Genomic DNA, 15,656 nt, shown 5'->3' with positions numbered 1-15,656 from the left:
TAAGTGACAACCATCTCAGTAGTCATCAAATTTTTATCTAAATTCATCGTTTGGTTGGTGTTGGCTGTTAAGGCATCAATTACTTAAAATAAATAATGAATGTAGAAATACCTTGGTATCATAGATGTATAACTTATTGAGCAAATATTTGGAAATTAAAAGGACTTTTAGATAAATTTCAGACCTAAACTTTTAACAAAAATTCATAATGGTATAGAATCAAAACTGTGAAAGTGGTCTTACTTATATGGTCTAGATATTTTAACAGTTTTAGCTGAAACTGTGGTCTGTGTTTTTTAGTGCAGCATCTCACAAGACAATAATAGCATTTATTTCCAGGACAGTTTTCAGGCACGAGTTTTGGCTTGCATTCTCCATATTACTCCTATCTCTATGCAGTCTCACAGTTTGCTGATGTGGCCCTTGGACTCATCTCCCTTCCAAAGTAATTTCCTTGCACTTTTCAACCTCTGAATATCTCACATGGGTTGATTGCTCATTATCCATACCAAACAGTTTGATTAATTATTTGTACTATTCCACTGAAGTGAATCAAGCTACAAGACAAGTAGAGAAAGGAAAGGGGGAGGGAAATGAGACAAGTTGGCATGCACAGCTCTTCCTTTGTATGAATTTCATTTTAGATACTCAACATAAATACCAAATGGGTCAAAAGCTGCTAATATTTGAAAAAATTTCCAGCTCTTTCAATATCTTCTGATATTTTTATATTAAAAGAACAACAGAAGGGCAATTATTCACATGATTTTTTTTCTTCTCTTTAACAATGATGGTTTTGCAGAGCTGGCCAAAGGCAAAATGAAAAAGGGAGGAAACTTCCTTTTTTAGGCTTTTAGGCTTCTGGGGGTTGCCAGTGCATAATGTGTGGTTTTGAGCAGTTGCATAAATTCCCAGAGTCTTAAGTTTTCTCAACTATAAAGTGACTGTGACATCGCCTATTCCTCAAGACAGTTTGTGACCTTCTATTCTATGCTGTATTCTGGAGATGGAGCAATGAATAAGAGGTAAAGATCCTGGCCTCCAGATGCTTACATTCCAGTGAGAAGGAATAAAATATAAATAAAGAAGTTAAATGTGTAGTTCATCAGATGGTGATAAGCCCTTGAGAGAAAAATTAAGAAGGGGTTAGTGAGGGCAGCCCCGGTGGCTCAGCGGTTTAGCGCCACCTTCAGCCCGGGGCGTGATCCTGGGTCTCCAGTCCCACGTCGGTCTCCCTGCATGGAGCCTGCTTCTCCCTCTGCCTGTTTCTGCCTCTCTGTCTCTCTCTCTCTCTTTCTCATGAATAAATAAATAAAATCTTAAAAAAAAAAGAAGGGGTTAGTGAGGTGGGGCACCGTTGTGCAATGTGAAATGCCATTATTAGAGATCCCTTCTCTGATAATGTGATCAAGAGATATTTGAGCAGACATTGAGGATGTAAGGAAGCAAGCCATGGAGGAGGTCCTTAGAAGAGTCTTCTTCCTGGATCCTTCAGTATAAGGTGCTGGATACCACAGCTATGATAAAGACACTTTTGACCATGGATGAATGCCAAATTGTTGTTGAGTGGGATTTAAGTTTGGGATGTGTGTTTTGGCCACCTTGCTGTCTCTCCTTGCACCCTATCTCTAAAATTCAGTCATTTTGTGGTGTCATCATAGAGACTGAGAAATCCTACAATCCTGTGCCTATAAGCTGGAGACCTAGGAAAGCTCGTGGTATGATTCAATTCAAGTCTGAAGTCCTGAGAACCACAGGGGCTAATGGTATATATGTCAGTCTACAGGCAAGAGAAGTTGAGATGAGTTGTCTCTATTCAAAAGCAGGAAAAAGAGCTTATTCATTTTAGTATCAGAGAAGGCAGAGTATGAATATGGATACAAGTGTGGATAAGTGATTGGATTTGGTGATGGAGATGTGAAGTAATAGTTTTTTCATTTTCTTTTATTTTTGAATTTACTTACACTAAAGTTCACTCTTGTGGTATGCAGTTCTAAGGTTTTAACAAATGAGTGAGTTTTGTATCTGTTATTACCACCCTGATACACTAAAAAATACTGTCGTATTGCCCCTTTTTTAGCTACCTCTTCACCCCCCCTGTAATCCCTGGAAACCACTGATTAGTTCTCCATTCCTATGGTATTGTCTTTCCAAGATGTCATAAAAATGAAATCATATGGTTTGTAGCCTTTTGGTTCCAATTCTTTTTTTTTTAAGATTTATTTATTTATTTATTTATTTATTTATTTATTTATTTATTTATGATACACATAGAGAGAGAGAGAGAGGCAGAGACACAGAGGAGGAGGGAGAAGCAGGCTCCATGCCGAGAGCCCGACGTGGGACTCGATCCCAGCACTCCAGGATCATGCCCTGGGCCAAAGACAGGCGCTAAACCACTGAGCTGCCCAGGGATCCCCCAATTCTTTTTTTTTTGAGATTTTATTTATTTATTCATGAGAGACACAGAGAGGCAGAGACATAGGCAAAGGGAGAAGCAGGCTCCCTACAGGGAGCCTCATGTGGGACTGGTTACAGGACCCCGGGATCACAATCTGAGCTACCCAGGTGTCCCAGGTCCAATTCTTTACACTTAAAAAATGCATGGGAAATTTATTCATGTTGTAGCATATATTGACATATTTTTCCTTTTCATTGCTGAGTAGTAGTTTATTATGAGTGTACCACAATTTGTTTATCCTTCCACTGGCCAAAGGACATCTAGGTTGTTCCACTTTTTATCAAGTACAAACATTTATTTAATTTTTTATTGATTTAAATTAATAGAAAAAATAAACATTAATTACAAATAAAGTTGTTATAAATAGCTGTACGCAGATTTTTCTGTGTTTATAAGTTTTCATTTCTTTTGGATAAATACCTAGGCGTGGGATTTCTGGACCTTCTGGTAGGTGTATATTTAATTTATTAGGAAACTGCCAGATTGTTTGCAAAGTAAAACCAAAATGTAAGAGCAATTCAGCTACTCCATATCCTCACAGCACTTGATATTGTCGATTGCTTCGTCATTATAATAGGTATGTAGGTATTTCTCATCCTGTTTTGATTTGTATTTCACTAATGTTTAATGATGGTAAGCATCTTTTAAAATGCTTATTTGCCATCTGTGTATCTTCTCTGGTTAAGTGTCTGTTTAGGTTTCTTGCTCACTTAAAAAATGTGTTATTGTTGAGTTTTTAAAATGTTGTTTATATGTTTTAATACAAATCCTTTGTTAGAAAATGATTTGAAAATATTTTCTCTAGTCTGTGGCTTCTCTTTTCATTCTTCTAACAGAATCTTCACAAAATGAAAGTTTTTAATTTTGATAAAGTCCAATTTATTAATTCATTTTTCTTTTTTTTCTTTTTTCTTTTTATTTTTTTGTATATTTTTTATTGGAGTTCGATTTGCCAACATATAACATAACGCCCAGTGCTCATCCCGTCAAGTGCCCCCCTCAATGCCCATAACCCAGCCACCCCAACCCCCTGCCCAATTCCCCTTCCATTACCCCTTGTTCATTTCCCAGAGTTAGGGGTCTCTCATGTTCTGTCACCCTCACTGATATTTCCCACTCATTTTCTCTCCTTTCCCCTTTATTCCCTTTCACTATTTTTTATATTCCCCAAATAAATGAGACCATATAATGTTTGTCCTTTTCCAATTGACTTATTTCAGTCAGCATAATACCCTCCAGTTCTATCCACATCAAAAAATGGTGGGTATTTGTCGTTTCTAATGGCTGAGTAATATTCCATTGTATACATAGACCACATCTTCTTTATCCATTCATCTTTTGATGGACACTGAGGATCCTTCCACAGTTTGGCTATTGTGGACATTGCTGCTATAAACACTGGGAGGTGTAGGTGTCTCGGTCTTTCACTGCATCTGTATCTTTGGGATAAATCTCCAGCAGTGCAATTGCTGGGTCATGGCGTAGCTCTATTTTTAATTCTGAGAAACCTCCACACTATTTTTCAGAGGGGCTGTACCAGTTCACATTCCCACCAACAGTGCAAGGGGGGTTCCCCTTTCTCCACATCCTCTCCAACATTGGTTGTTTCCTGTCTTGTTAATTTTCACCATTCTCACTGGTGTGAGGTGGTATCTCATTGCGGTTTTGATTTGTATTTTCCTGATGGCAAGTGATGCGGAGCATTTTTTCTTGTGCTTGTTGGCTATGTGTATGTCTTCTTTGATGAAATTTCTGTTCATGTCTTTTGCCCATTTCATGATGGATTGTTTGTTTCTTTGATGTTGAGTTTCATAAGTTCTTTATAGATCTTGGATACTAGCCCTTTATCTGATAGGTCATTTGCAAATATCTTCTCCCATTCTGTAGGTTGTCTTTTAGTTTTGTTGACTGTTTCTTTTGCTGTGCAGAGGCTTTTGATCTTGATGAAGTCCCAATAGTTCATTTTCGCTTTTGTTTCTCTTGCCTTCATGGATGTATCTTTCAAGGAGTTGCTGTGGCCAAGTTCAAAAAGGGTGTTGCCTGTGTTCTCCTCTAGGATTTTGATGGATTCTTGTCTCACATTTAGATCTTTCATCCATTTTGAGTTTATCTTTGTGTATGGTGTAAGCGAATGGTCTAGTTTCTTTTTTTTTATTTTTATTTTTTATTTATTTATGATAGTCACACAGAGAGAGAGAGAGAGGCAGAGACATAGGCAGAGGGAGAAGCAGGCTCCATGCACCGGGAGCCCGACGTGGGATTCGATCCCGCGTCTCCAGGATGGTGCCCTGGGCCAAAGGCAGGCGCTAAACCGCTGCGCCACCTAGGGATACCCAGAATGGTCTAGTTTCATTCTTCTGCATGTGGATGTCCAATTTTCCCAGCACCATTTACTGAAGAGACTGTCTTTCTTCCAATGGATAGTCTTTTCTCCTTTATCGAATAGTAGTTGACCATAAAGTTCAGGGTCCACTTCTGGATTCTCTATTCTGTTCCATTGATCTATGTGTCTGTTTTTGTGTCAGTACCACACTGTCTTGATGACCACAGCTTTGTAGTACAACCTGAAATCTGGCATTGGGATGCCCCTGGCTCTGGTTTTCTTTTTCACTATTCCCCTGGCTATTTGCGGTCTGTTTTGATTCCACACAAATCTTAAGATTCTTTGTTCCAACTCTGTGAGAAAGTCCATGGAATTTTGATAGAGGTTGCATTAATTTGTAAATTGCCCTAGTAGCATTGACATTTTCACACTATTGATTCTTCCAGTCCATGAGCATGGAATATTTTTCCATCTCTTTGCGTCTGCCTCAATTTCTTTCAGATGTGTTCTGTAGTTTTTAGAGTATAGATCCTTTACCCCTTTGGTTAGGTTTATTCCAAGGTATCTTATGTTTTTGGGCAATTGTAAATGGGATTGACTCCTTAATTTCTCTTTCTTCAGTTTCATTGTTAGTGTATATAAAAGCCATTGATTTCTGGGCATTGATTTTGTATCCTGCCACATTGCTGAATTGCTGTATGAGTTCTAGCAATCTTGGGGTGGATTCTTTTGGGTTTTCTATTTACAGTATCATGTCATCTGCAAAGAGGGAGAGTTTGACTTCTTCTTTACCAATTTGAATGCCTTTTATTTCTTTTTGTTATCTGATTGTATTAATTCATTTTTCTATATGATTTTGGTTTTGATGCAACACCTAAGAAATCTTTGCTTAACCTAATATCAAAATACTTTTCTCCTATATCTGCTTCTAGAATTTTTTTTTGTTTTCATTAGATCTATTATTTATTTTGTATTAACTTCTTTACATGTGAGGTCCTTCCTTCTTTCTTTCTTGCCTTCTTGCCTTCCTTCCTTTCTTTCTTCCCCTCTCTCTCTTTATTTCCATATACATGTCCAATTTTTCTAGCACCATATGTTTAAAAGACTCTCCAGGGCACAGTCAGTTAAGCATCTTGACTCCTGATTTCCCCTTGAGTTGTGATCTCAGGGTGATGGGATTGAGCCCTGAGTCAGCTTCACATTCAGTATGGAGGCTGCTTGGGATTCTCTCTCTGTCTCCCTCTGCTTCTCCCACTCATGCACACACACACAAACACACACACACACACTCTCTCTCTCTCTCTCTCTAAAATAAATAAAGGACTTCCTTTTTCCTATTAAATTGTCTTTGCACCTTTGTAAAAAATAATATAATTATATTTGTGTGGGCCTTCTTTTCTGACTGCTTTTATTTTCTTGGTAAAATAAGAAAAATCACCACCTAAAAATTAAAATGGTAGAACCGTTGGAGTCTGAGAGTAGAGAAAAAGGATATAAAATCAATTTATTAATTCTATAAGTGTGCCTACTATGTACCATGCACTATTTTATTTCTGTGCTTACATCAGTAAACAAAACACACATTTCTGCCTTCATAGGATTCTCATTTTAGTGTGTTGAAATATACATATAGGAAAATGAGTGATTAAAGTAAAAGAAAATGTAAGTAGAATTGCAGCCAACTTAAAGGCTCAGTTGGGGATAGTAGGTATAAATTTAATTGAGAGCAATCAGCAAAATATCTATTCTCATTTATTCATCTGCTCATCTGCCAGTACAGACTACAGACTGGTCAGATATTGATTTAACTGGGTTAGGAATTTTACCAACAGGATATAATATGGAATGTGTATGGGAGACTAATTATGATGATCGATCTTGAAATCTCAGCCAGATAAGGAGGAGTGGAGAACATGAGACTAGTAAAGGCAGTGAAAAAAAGATAAAATTAATGGGTTAGAATTTATGGTAGATCAAAGGATTGTTGAGGAGGGAGCAAGAAATGGGATGGAAAAACAGAATGTGGTGGTCCGTGATTAAGATCCTAGAAATTGAGATTATGGATAAGAGGTCCAGTTACTGGACTGACGGGAATGATGACTTATTTGCTGAGATAGTGTAGGAGGTAAGGGTAGGAGGTTAAGCTAGGTACTATAATCTTCTAGGAATGAAGTGAGATTGAATGACCTGAACATTTGTAGCTGACTATGGGGTATATTAGTTTCATATTGCATTTGTAAAGAATTACTACTCACAGTTCTGGAAGTCAGAATTCCAAAATCACTTTTACTACACTAATGTTAAGGTGTCAACAAAGTAGGTTCCTTTTGGAGGCTTTGAACAAAAAGATTTATTTCCTGGTCTTTTAAAGCTTTTGGTGGTTTCCTTCATTCCTTGGCTTGTATCCCCTTCTGTCTTTAAAGCACATCACTCAACTCTCTGCTTATGATGTCCTACCACCTTCTCCTCATCTTTTGTAAAAATTCTCTCTGCCTTCCTCTTATAAGGACATTTATTATATTTAGGGTGTACTTGACTTAGATAATCCAGGATACTCTCCCCATATCAAGATCCCTGACTTAATCACATCTTTGCCCTATAAGGTAACATTCACAAGCTCTGGAAATTAAGACTGGGACATTTTGGGGGGCCAGTATTGAGCCCACTCCATGATGGTATAGAATGATGGGAATGACCTTCAAAGGAGCCTGGAGGCTTAGTAGGAAAGAAATTTAATTGTCTGTAAGCAGTGATGAGGAGTATGGAGGATAACCATTTCTATCTCTTTAAGGGCAAGGAGAGAAAAGAGGCTCCACTTATGAGGGATTGATGAGAAGCAGTTGTATAAGGGAATAGTCAAATTTCCACTGGAGCAAAAAAGTAGAGGGAATTTCAGAAAGTTAGATTCAAGATAGAGAAGATTTTGCTGATAACCTGCCTTGATTTCTGGACATAAGGGAAGTGCTTGAGGAGAGGGAAAGTGTAAGAATGAGTCCGATTTGAGATATGCTCCACTTTCTGAGGTTATAAAATGTTGAAAAATCTGAGACCAGGGCAGCCCCGATGGCTCAATGGTTTAGCACCGCCTTCAGCCCAAGGTGTGATCCTGGAGATCCAGGATCGAATCTCACATCGGGTTCCCTGCATGGAGCCTGCTTCTCCCTCTGCTTGTGTCTCTGCCTCTCTCTCTCTCTCTCTCTCTCTCTCTCTCTCTCTGTCATGAATAAATAAATAAATAAATCTTTAAAAAAAATCTGAAACCAAACTAACATATTTTTCCCTCATTAGTCACTTAGTGTTTTTGTCTGAATGGTTTTTTTTCTCTGTATCTTTAAAGTACAATAGTAACTTTACTACATGTGAGTTGATGTTGACTCTGCTGGGTTATACTTCACAAGTGCTCAGTGTGCTATGCATTGTTGTATTTTTTCCAGAAGAAAAAATTCTTTACCTTGCACTTTAAATTTTTAATTTTTTCAATTGTTATGTTTTTCTTCTTTAAGTATTTCAATTATACCTAACCTTTCTTTGTATGTCTTCTATATCTTTCATTTGAAAAACCTTTGTATCTTTATTTCTATTTCATTACAGTCACTTTTTTCTTCTTTCCTCTATTTCTCCTATTTTTCTTTAAATATTCTTGTATTTATATATTCTTGTATTTCTTAAAATTTAGTCATTTCTAATTTTTTTCATTTTCTTTTTGTTTATTCATGAATTCTGTTAGCCTTTTAAAAAAATGTATACCCTCCTTGGGGTACATGAGTGGCTCAGTCAGTTAACCGTAGGCCTTCAGCTCAGGTCATGATCTCAGGGTCCTGGTATCAAGCCTGCTGTGGGACTCCCTGCTTAGCAGGGAGTCTACTTCTTCCTCTGCCTCTCTCCTTCCTCCTGCTTGTGAGTGCACTTGCTTTCTCTCTCCCTCTCAAATAAATAAATACAATCTTTTAAAAAAATGTATAACCTCCTGTTGTCTGGTCATTTTATCTGAGATGTTCTAATTTTGACAATGCTGTTCTTCCAGAGCTTTGATCATTTTCTTAATTTCTTTTATCCCTTTCTTAAATAATATGCTTATTTCATTTTCTTTGTAGTCATATTTTTCTTAATATTTTTCAATTGTCTGCTGCTGGAACATCATTTGGATTATTTTCATCTTTAGTTTTACAATCTTTATATATTATATCTCTCATTTGATTGTGATTTTGTTTCACATGTTTAAATGAGATAGCACTTCCTGTATTAATAGGAGGTTGTTTCTATATGGGAGGTATGACTTGGCCATGGTAGATAATGTCCCTTGTGGTTCAAGAGCTTTCCTATCTAATCTATATTTATCTCTCTCTCTCTCTCTCCATTTCTCTCTCTATCAGTATCAATCATCTATCTACATTTTTTAGTCACTTATACACCTTGTGAGGCTTAGCCTGATATGATTCATGTAGGTTTCTTGTCTCTATTACTGTACTGTCTAGAGCTTTACCAGCCTTGCTTTTCATGGTAATCTCACTGTTAAACATTCTTGTTTGCTATTCCAGTACAGTATGCTCTGTTGATCTCTTCTGCCACACAGTATCTGAGCTTTATCTCTCCCTAGTATCCCCAGTGTTTCTTCCCTTTCCTAATGTGATTTCTGTTTCTGTAGTTTCACTTAAGAGTAGATCATCCTTCAACAAGGATGGCTATTCTACAAAACTGGATATTTTTGCATTCCACTAGTGGTTTGGTCTCTTCTGCATTGTTTGAATTTCTTGTTTTTCCATTAGTGGTGTCCCAGAAGTCTTTGCACACTAACATCTTATTTGAAGGGCTTCTTCAAAGTTTATTAGCTGTTCTCAAATTTATTCACATGAAGTTCCATTCTGTCTGTGGTCCTCTCATTATAGGGTTAGGTATTTATTGGTGGTTACTGTGTCCTGTGGCTTTATAACATCCTTTCACTTTTTATCTCTTTCCCAATAACATTGTATAGCTATATTGTGTTGTTTTTGGTATTTTGGCTTCATCTGAATACTCAGGAGAATTCCTTATTACCTGGTTTTATTGAAGATATCATTTCTTCAAGTGCTTTAATTGTTCTTTTACTGCTTTTTTGTATGAGGAGGTTTGAGAAGATTATAAAAAATTTACTACACTCTTCACTGCCTCAATATTGTCTCTAGAAAGCCTGTATTTCCTTTTTTATTTTTATTTTTTTTTAAATCTTGAAGGATACCTTTGTTTCCAGTGTTATGAAATTTCATGATGGCAAGTCTCTGAACCTCCGAATGAGTCTATTTTTAATATTTTTACTGGGTGCTTTCTGGACTCTCTCAAACTGAGCACTCATATCTTTCTGTACTTTGAAAATCTCTTGAGTAATTTAATTGACTTCTCCATTTTTCTCAGTTCTTTCTTTCTGGAACATCTATTAATTGGATATTGAGTCTAATGAAGACCTTCTACTATTTTTTACTTTATTCTCCTGTTTTTCATCTTCTTGCCTTTATGGCATACTTTCTAGGAAATTTTTTCAATTCCTTCTTCTAATTGCCTACTGATTTTTTCATGTCTACTCTTCTTTTTGTAAACCTAAGAGCTTTTACTTTTTGTTTTCTGAGTGTTTTTTTTAAATATAGCATGCTTTACGGCTCTTGGATGCAGTAACATTTCTCTCAGGGTATTAATTGTAGTGAAGATTTATTATCTTTTTTTTTTAAGTTTTCTTCTCCTTGCATTGTTATTTTTTTTCTTTTAATCCAAATTGCTTCTTTCCTGTTTTGCTTGGTTTGTCTTTGACTTTATAGGTTTTCTTAAAATGTCTGTTAATACTTGGTTGAAAGCACATATTTAAAATTAGAGCAAGTTAAAAGTTGATGGGAAGTTCTGACTGTATGATTGGGGCTTATCAATTTTTAACTTTATTGTGGGATATTTATTTTTGGAAATGTTTGGTGTCTGTGTCTTATATTCTTTATCCTAAGCTATTCAGACACCTGAAGATTTTGCCCATTTACCAGCTTGGTGATATATATATATATATATATCTGCCAGAGTTTTAGAGACAGAGTAAAAAAGTAGAATAGAGCTTTCTATGTTAGTATATACATTTTCACTTAATTCTGCTGTATGTGTGAAACTTCCTGGGACAAGAGACTTTGGTACTATCTCAAAAAATACACACCCTCTAAAATGCATATAAAATCACAATGGCATCATTTTATACCCACGAGGATGGCTAAATGAAAAAGATAATAAGTTTTTGTAAGGATATGAAGTTGGAAATCTTGTGCATTGCTGGTGGAGATATAAGTAGTGCAGCTACTTTTGAAAACAGTCTGTCAGTTCCTTAAAAGAGTAAACATACAATTACCATATGTCACAGAAATTCCACTCCTAGGTATATACTCAAGAGAAATAAAAACATGTCTGCACAAAAACTTATACACAAATGTTCATAGTAGTTTTGTTCATAATATATAAAAAAGTGAAAACAATTCAAATGTCCATCAGTGATAAAACAAGTAAATAAGATGTGATATATATGTACAATGGAGTACTATTTGACAATACAAAGGACAATACTGCCACATGCTCCAACATAGATGACCTTAAAACATACCAAGTGAAAGAAGTTTATAAAAGGACACAGTGAATTAATCAATTTATACTAAATGTCAATATTAGATAAATCCAGAGATAAAATTTTGATTAATCTTAATTAATTAATTAGATGTTAATTACCTTAAAATTTAATGCATTTTAATTAATTTGATTGTGATTCCTTAGAGCTGGAAGGAAGGGGGATTGGAGGGTGATGGCTAATGGGTATTGAGTTTCTTTTTGGGGTAATAAGAGTGATCTAAAGTTATGATGACAGTTGCACAACTATGAATATATTGTAAACCACTGAATTATACTTTAAATGGGTACATTTTATGATATATTAATTTATCTCAGTAAAGCTGTCAAAAATATATTTGTAGTTTTCTGCTAGTTTAAGAGAGAAATGGTAACCTATAGACTTTGGAACGGAGAAGGAGAGCTAAGTCTTAATGCTGTTTAAGTAAGTTTTCAACAAATCTTATACTTTTAGTGCTCATTTAATCCATTTCTAAAAATATTACTCTGCCAATTCCTTAGGTATTTAGGTCTCTATGTTTAAATGAGATTGCTTCTTGACTTTTTATACTATGGGTTTAAGATTCAGCTTTCTCAATGTGCTAAGTTAACTGTTTTTCCATTTGCCTTCCAGCTTTTAAATTAGTTGCTGTTTTCTTCTCTCAATATGTTTTAGTGGATTTATATCTTTTTTTTAATTTTTTTTTATTTATTTATGATAGTCACAGAGAGAGAGAGAGAGAGGCAGAGACACAGGCAGAGGGAGAAGCAGGCTCCATGCAGGGAGCCCGATGTGGGATTCGATCCCGGGTCTCCAGGATCGCGCCCTGGGCCAAAGGCAGGCGCCAAACCGCTGCGCCACCCAGGGTTCCCTAGTGGATTTATATCTTAAGAGACTTTCATTGAAATACTTTTCTTTTTTAACAACTGATAACTAATTTAAAAGGTTGATTTAAGCATCTGCAATGGTGACTTCAACCTTAACTCCTGGCTCAAATACTGATGGACGTAATCTGTTTAACAATCTCAGAAGGACTGTGCAAATCAGTGAGTCAATTATGGATACTCATCTGAAAACAATCCTAAGTCTTAGAACCTTCACCACAAGGATCTTTTTCTTGCAATGATTCTCAGAATCTTAGTAGGCATCCAAACTGGTCCTTTCAATTTGAAATTCTTCTCCTTTGCTCCTCTGATCAAGTCAGCATGTAACTTCTTCAAAGATTTTAGGCTGCGACTGGCTAGAGTAATTCTGATTTGGTGAAACACCACCTCTGGTTCCAGGAGTGTTTTCCCGATGTCTTTAAAAGCCATGGCTGCTGCAGTTTCCTGACCCATTTGTTCCTAAGGTAGAGTGAACAGTGGTGAGTTAGGAGTAGGAGGCTGGTGCCCAGAGCTCCCCTGGACCTGCAACTGCATCTTCCTCAAAGAGCTCCAAACACTTCCACTGAAGTTTTAATCAAGTTTTAGGAAGAAGTAAAAATAATGCATGTTTTTATTCAGGAACCTTTATCTGGAAGTCAGAGGCTACATTTGATTACTTTGTAAAATTCATCTTAGAAGGTGATTTAAATTCTTAAGATTCATCTGCTTTCAAATCTGGAGATATTCTGATATATGTGCAGTTTTCATGAGTGGCACTGGTAGTTTACAAGTAATTGTTTAGGCATTATTGCTTAGGGATTTTTTTAAGTCACTTTTTCCTTTCTAATCAGTAATGACAACAATTATACCAGAACTAAGTTACAATTGGATATATTCCAACAACATGTTGTTTGCGGGTTAACATGAAAATAGATAAATTATTAGCTAATTTTCTGAATTGTTTAATTCACTAAAATTATTAGCTAATTTAAGTGAAAACACTTAAACGTGTTTTTTTAATTAACTTGAAAAATCCTAGCAAGCTATATTCCTGCTCATAAACTTAGATACTGAGTAATTAGCTTTTGATTTTAAGATGCTTTCTTTTCCTCTGGTTATCACTTTTTACTGTCTGTGTCATAATTTCTATTTTTTTTTAATTTTTATTTATTTATGATAGTCACAGAGAGAGAGAGAGAGGCAGAGACACAGGCAGAGGGAGAAGCAGGCTCCATGCACTGGGAGCCTGATGTGGGATTCGATCCCGGGTCTCCAGGATCGCGCCCTGGGCCAAAGGCAGGCGCCAAACCGCTGCGCCACCCAGGGATCCATAATTTCTATTTTGAAATGCACTGTGTCCGCGCAACTTCTTCCACTTTTATTTTAAAAGATTGTGAATGCAACATTTAGGACTTTCTTTTTACATTCTCAGGTTTAGGAGCTTTCCTGCCCTAAACTTGTGAGATACACGGGAATGAAGAACTAAGATAAGTATCCAAATCATGTTTCTATTTTTCTATGTCTCTGTTTTGTGGCTATTTCACATCAGAATATTTTTTCCTCAGCTCACGTATAGTCTTCTCCATTTTTCTCTGTATTAATCTCTGTGCATTTTCTATCAGTTTATAATTCATATGTTTCATTTAAGGAATTGCCTCATTTTAGAATCAAAGATACAAGAGTTTTGTAATAGCTAAAATTCTAAATTTCCTTCCTCAAAATGTACTACACAATGAAAAAAAATTCAAATAGTTAAAAACTGAATTTGAGACAAACACATTGAGTGGAAACACTCATGCAAGCTTTTGTAGTTATTTTTTAGAAAGGATCACAGAGTAGTTTTATTAAGTTTAGAGAAAATTATTATTGACATATTTAAGATTAATGGTAAAGTTAAGGATAAGTGATTATTTGTATGTAAGAGACAGAGATGAAATTTTTTCTTATTTTACTATAATACAGAATACAAAGTATAAGAACAAAGCTCTCTGTAGAATGGCTTTTATGTACTAAGAAGAAATAATGAAAGTCACTTTGACATGTTACAAAATTGATATTTAAGATTCACTGCCATTTGGCTGTTATTGAGACAGATTTTTCATTTGCATTTTTAAAAATCTGAATAATGATTTTTCAAAAATCATCTTTTGCAGTTATTTATTCTTTTTCTTTAGGGCTGTATATGTACATGATCTGTATATCCATACATGTCTGTATCATGGAGAAATAATTATCCTAAACAAATGAAGCCCATGCCCAGAATAGCCTAAAGTTTAGTTTTATGCATATTAGGATTAAAAAAAATCAAATTTCTTGGTTAAGTATATAAACTAATCTCTGCATAGTCTAGAAAGAAAACTGCTTTTATAAGAGCAATATCAAGTATTTAATCAGGTTCTTTGTGGAAGAAATTTTCCTGAACAATATAGACAAGGGTGCCAGGTGGAGTTGTTATCTCATCCTTGTAATAAACTTACTTTCATAAACCGGAATTTTTAGTCCTAAACTTGTAAAAAAATATTTATGGTAATTATAGCTGCTATGTGAAAATATGGATATTAACAGCAGCATTATCTAAAATGACTCTTTATTGAACTCTTTAATTAAAATCAAAACTCTTTAAAAAAATTTACTATTCTCATTATTTTTATTATTTATAGCCCATATACATATGATCTCACCTTATTATTATGGACATTTGGCTAAATTCACCACAACAATGTAATGATCTGGAATTTTATAATTTTCTGTATTTCTCCAATTAACCTTGTGAGCAACTTGAATCTATCAATGAATGACGCAATATTTGTTAAGTGTCCCTCTTATGTGTACAACATTCTACTTGTTTCTATAGAAAGAAAGAAACATATAACTGAGATATATATAATTATATGAATATATATAATCACAACTGGTAAGAAATGTTAAACTATGTGCTTATGATTCCAGAAATTTAGAGAAGGGAGAAATTAGACCAGCATATGAGGGAAAGGGTAGAGAGGGATTCAGTGAAGCTTTGGGAATTCAGATGGCTAGTACTGGAGTAGGTAGAAGATTGAAAAGAAAGATATTTTAGGTGGAGAGAAGAAATGCAGGAAGGACAGTGTGAGAAATTGGCCATTGTGGGACACCAGGACAAAGAAAAATGAAGTTGTTAATCCTGTGTTTACCAGAACAGCCAGATCACACAGAATGATCACGATATGGATGGATAGACACATTGCTAATGCCCCTGCCACTGCCACTGTCTCCTCTTTCCCTTTTGTGCCTAATGATGCCCTACTATGCCAACATTATTTGGAAAGGTGCCTCCCTGTCTGTGCTGTTACTGCCATCGACACTGAAGATATTTCCTGATGGTTAGCATGGTGTGCTTGGCGCCAGTTAGCTTGGGGGAGGCCGAATAGT

General features: G+C 35.7%; 1 long non-coding RNA gene and 1 pseudogene across 2 annotated transcripts in view; one reads left to right on the top strand and one right to left on the bottom strand.

Moving 5' to 3' along the window:
* Window positions 1-13,745, top strand: part of LOC140597710 (uncharacterized) — a 235,507-nt gene extending 221,762 nt beyond the window's left edge. For both annotated transcript variants that reach the window (XR_011999565.1, XR_011999566.1), the window contains one exon: window positions 13,681-13,745. This is a non-coding gene — a long non-coding RNA (uncharacterized lncRNA). The remainder of the gene's footprint in view (window positions 1-13,680) is intronic.
* On the bottom strand, window positions 12,337-12,698 carry LOC112926342 (small ribosomal subunit protein uS10-like; annotated as a pseudogene).
* Window positions 13,746-15,656: the final 1,911 nt, after the last annotated feature.

Source organism: Vulpes vulpes, chromosome 1, assembly GCF_048418805.1.
Source record: "Vulpes vulpes isolate BD-2025 chromosome 1, VulVul3, whole genome shotgun sequence".
Taxonomy (NCBI): Eukaryota; Metazoa; Chordata; class Mammalia; order Carnivora; family Canidae; genus Vulpes; species Vulpes vulpes.
The sequence above is the reverse complement of the archived record's forward strand: the minus strand, read 5'-3'. Positions and strand labels throughout refer to the sequence as shown.